We start from the raw sequence: 4926 nt of genomic DNA on the forward strand, positions 1-4926 counted from the left end.
TTATTATTATGGGAATCTAAATGCATGGTACTTAATTCAAATAGATTATTATAGATATATTGTACCCCGTTATGCGGGGCGCCGATTATGTATACGAATATTGAGACAACAATTTAAATCATTTTTTATTTTTTGTTCTTTCCGAAATCCGAAATAGTAATGACAACTTTCTTTATTGTTAAATCGATTGATTTTTTTTATGTGATATTATGTACGGAACATTTATTTACGCGAATGATTCGACAAAAGAAAAAAAATCAATTGGTTGTTTTATGGCATTTTCTAAATTATGTGACTAATTTTATTTTACATAACTTTCAAAATTATCAATGTAAATAATTACAGGTTTATTTACTGTTAGTATTTTTACATCGTATTCTAAGAAACCAATAAAAATATTAATGTGAGAAGAAAAATTTAAATCTCGCCGAATACTGAAAAACCGATTCAGTTTGTAGTCATACGGATTTTATTTTTGGTATTGAATATTGTGTTACGGTAACTTTTTTCTCTGGAATTTTCAATTTTTACTGCACTAATAAGAATCATGGATATTTCTTTTGAGCAATATATTTATAGAAGTACATAATATTCTGTGAATAAATATTTTTTGTTTTAAATATAAGTACCAAATTAATTTAATTAATCAATTTAATACTTATGTACATATATATGTTTCTAATATCAGTATTTCTATTATTTCGTGTTTTCTTAAAATTAATTCTTACTAATAGAGTCAGGGTAAAAATCCGAGAGGACCCGAATCGATAAGGAAAAAAGGTGTCCAAAGCGTGTGAAAAGCGAGCAAATCGTTTCGTGCGAGAATCGTTTCGTGTGAACCGTTCAGCGTTTCGTGTAAATCGTTTAGCGTTTCGGGCAAAGCGTGCAGCGTTTCGTGTAAACCGTTCAGCGTTTCGTGTGAACCGTTTAGCGAGCGTGTGGTGTGGTAGTACGTTTCAGGGTCTGTATTTGATATAGATCTATATCTGTGTTCGTTATATTCAAGTTTTGCTGTATTGTCTTTTTGTGTTATAATTCAACAATTGAAACAAAAATGATTCAGTTAGTATGCTTGGCTCCTGAAGAAATTACTGTACATACACAATATAAATTGGATCCACACAGTTTGTGGCAATTAGTAAAACCGAACTTGACTATTAATAGTTGAACTTTTTATCATGCATGTAAACAGCTGAGATAGAGTTCATGCAAGTTTGAAATAATCTTGTTACAAAAAAATAACCCCAAAATTGAATTGCTTTTATCTTTTACGTAATAGGCAAGATGTTTTCACAATTTCTGTAAAAATTAACAAAACTTGTATTTATCATAACATGAAAGTTGGAAACATGAGGTCCATGCACAGGTGCAGTGTATTTTCTCATAATCAAAAATATATACCCCCTACATTTAATTCTGACTACAAGCATAAACTCTGGACAGCATTTTGTTGTCAAAGGGGAAGGAAACTCAAAATATGTTGTATAATAAATCAATTTATATTCATCTACTATAATTGTAAATTGCATTTATTTTCATTTAGAACCCTCGGAACAAAGAAAAAATCAAGAAAATCGATCGCTTTATTTAAATTTCCCGCCACTATGGGAGCTGCCATTGAACTTTAATCTATGACGTCCCACCATCTATTCAGGTTTGTTTTATCAACATAGCATCAGTATTAGTAAATCATGATATTCACTCTAAATAACAAGTTCTGGAAACTCTGAAACAATATCGACTTGATACCATTCTTTTACCTTTGACTTTCCACTAAATTACAAACCAACCTCAAACAGCATGTTCGTTGAATAAGTTAAGTGTTGGAGACAAAGGAAATCTCCACGTAGATGCCAAATATTGTAGAAAATGTCTGCCGTCGTTATTTCGACATGGTAATTCCGACTTTAGAGAAAATATTTAAACAGCCAAATTACAATTATAACATACTTACAGCGAAGAATTTGACTTGGAATAAAAATTTACTCAAGGCTGGTTTCAACCTTGAATGATAGGAGATTAACAGCTGTCATTTATTTGATAAAAATGCATATATTTATGCATACTTGTACTTATTCTTTAGATTGACGTGTGAACCTAAACATCATCAATTTTCTTCAGTCGATTACTTGAATAACAGAAAGGCACAAGTAAGCATTTTATTCAGAGCATTTTGTACATTGTATATGTAAACCAAACCAGAATAGATGGTGTGACGTCAAAAAAATCATTTTTTTGGTTTTTAATACAAAAGAGTTCTACATCATGTCAGCTTCCATTAATTACGATTTCTCTAACTTCAAACATGCATTAAAGCTTAACTATTTAGTTTATTTTCAAAACAGCTTTACTACATGTGATAATTTAAACTACTTTATTAATATAAATAAAGTATATGTTTTGACTTTCCTTCCTCTTTAAATGATAATAAATATTCAACCCTTGAATTGTATATATTATATACTTTTTGCCTTTTCTTCCCAGTTCGGGATATTTTCAAATGGTTCTACATCACCTTCTCTTGAGAGAAAATCTACAGTGACAAGTCATATGAATTGCAATAATCACCTTAATTTAGCCAAAATAATTTTTTTTTTTTTTTATATATCATTATATAGGAGAACCTCCTCTTAAGAAACCGGAATATAAAAATATTCAGAGAGGTGGACATCATTGCAAATAAAGCAAACATGAAATGCCTGCTGGTTTTGCCCAAATGAAGTCAAAATACATGTAATATATTGCACATTTCACAAATGAAGACTCACAGAATCATATTAGAGAATAGAGCTATATGTATGTTAATGCAATATAGAAATGGATTTATTACAAACTAAAATATCCATTTACCATTATTAAATCAATAATCATTGTTAATTACTTAGAATAGATTCTACTAGAATTATTAATTATGAATACTCACATAGCATCATCGGACAAGCAATACACTTGAATTCTAACATCATCCTCATTATCCTCAGATAGTGCTTTTACAGGCCATCTCATTTGATTGGGCACCCCTCTTATCTTAGCCCATAGAAACATTTCTATCCTGAAAAAGTAAAGGTAATTCACACATTTTTAACATTCTTAGCCCTTAAGCGACATACATTTATGGTCTCACAACACTATTTTTCCGAAGGTTCACGTCAAAACATGGCTGAGGCAAAATAATTCCCGAATATTTCCCTTCGTTTTTAGGGGTTTTCCGCCAGCGACAGGAACTGTAGTTTTTTATGAGATTAAAAACAACGTGTAAACTGCCTGATTTTCCCACTTTTGTAAAAATTTGAGGTCACTTGAATTTTTTATGCCAGCATACTTGCCAACCTTCAACATGTAAAAATCTGGTCATGACCAGATTTGGAAAGTAAAAAATCTGGTCATAGCGCATAACGACATTCACGACATATTTACTATGCATTTCAAAGGTGTATACAACAAACATGTGTTAAAATATGTGTGTAATATTCTATTGCAAAGAAGCATTGTAACTAACAGTTGCTGATTTTGAATTGTTTAGTACTTCCAATGTTGGTATGTACTCAAAGCAATCAATTTCACTGCTGTTTTTCATCCCCACCACCTCTACGCACTTGAATTTTCCCTCAGGGAAAATCTTCGCCAGGTTGTTCTTGGATATTGTTAACATGTGATCCTGGATTTCGATGAGATTGCTACAATAAATTGGTTATTTTAAACGTCAATGTTGTCAGTAAAAGTTTAAACTATAAAAAATTACGTCAATATATGTAACCTTAAAAATCAGACAATAATAAAAATGATAATAATGATGATAATAGTTATAATATAAGCAAAAGAATAAAACTAATTAATGCACTAAACACCAGCAGTATTCTTATAGTCTATAAGAACGGGAAATGCAATTTAAAGAAAATAAAACGAAAGAAAAAACTTTAAGTAATACCTGGTAAACGATACCGATTGCACCACCCCTTCAAAATGTTCCATCAACTCCGCGCTTTCGTAAGTCTGAAATTATAGACCAATATTAATAGATATAACAGTGTGCTCAAAATTCAAAACAACATTTGTCTTGTATAGATATTTTTTTTTTACAATCTTTCAAATTCATGCTTTTAGAAATATAGAATTTATTTGATTTTCAAGTAATGTTTGTCTAAATGCATTGATTTTACCAAAAAAATTGACAAGATATTGCAATGAGATAGTGTATATCCATTTTACCTCAAACTTTGTTAGGGGTGTAGAAGAATAACAACGCTGTTTGTTAAAGTCGTTACTGGGGACTATATTCTGTACGATGTACAGCTCCCCAGTAACGACTTCAAGATATGTGTCCTTACCCCAGAGGGTAAGGAGAGCAGATCTGCCCTTCATTGCCAACTGCACCTCTCTCCGCCTTGACCCGGTAGAAACTACACCGGTCTCACCAATCTGAATTTGAAATCAAATATGAATATATTATGTACGCTTGTACATACTCAAAAAGACATCGACGTACATTATTTATACACTTACACTTTTTACTTGGACCGGGCCAAGGCAGAGTCTCGTGCAGTTAGCCAACGAGGATGCTTCAGCCATAGTGAATGTAGGAGAAGAAAAGAAATTTGTCCTCATTTTCTTCTCATCTTCTGTCAACTCAAAAAGGGTGTCCATGATCTACAAAAAAATATTCAAAAAAACTACACAATATTCCTATAATTCATATATATATACATAGTGGGAGTGTGTATTTGTGTTTATTTTGATATGTTTTTAATTTAAACTATAAGGACGTAAATTAAAAACAAAACCAAAAAAGCAACCTACGATTGAGTCAGCCTTAAGTTCGATGCCGAAGGTAGGGTGGCACGTGGCATTTACGAGCCTATAATGCCTCCCCGGCTTCAGGGACTCGATAAGCGTTTTCTTGAACGTGGAAATGTTTTTGGTTGTTGT

General features: G+C 31.7%; 1 pseudogene; it reads right to left on the reverse strand.

Annotated features, from left to right (window-relative positions):
* Window positions 1–3554: 3554 nt before the first annotated feature.
* LOC128169531 (uncharacterized) lies at window positions 3555–4644 on the reverse strand (annotated as a pseudogene).
* Between the last annotated feature and the right edge of the window lie 282 nt (window positions 4645–4926).

This window comes from Crassostrea angulata, unplaced genomic scaffold (assembly GCF_025612915.1).
Source record: "Crassostrea angulata isolate pt1a10 unplaced genomic scaffold, ASM2561291v2 HiC_scaffold_147, whole genome shotgun sequence".
Lineage (NCBI taxonomy): Eukaryota > Metazoa > Mollusca > Bivalvia > Ostreida > Ostreidae > Magallana > Magallana angulata.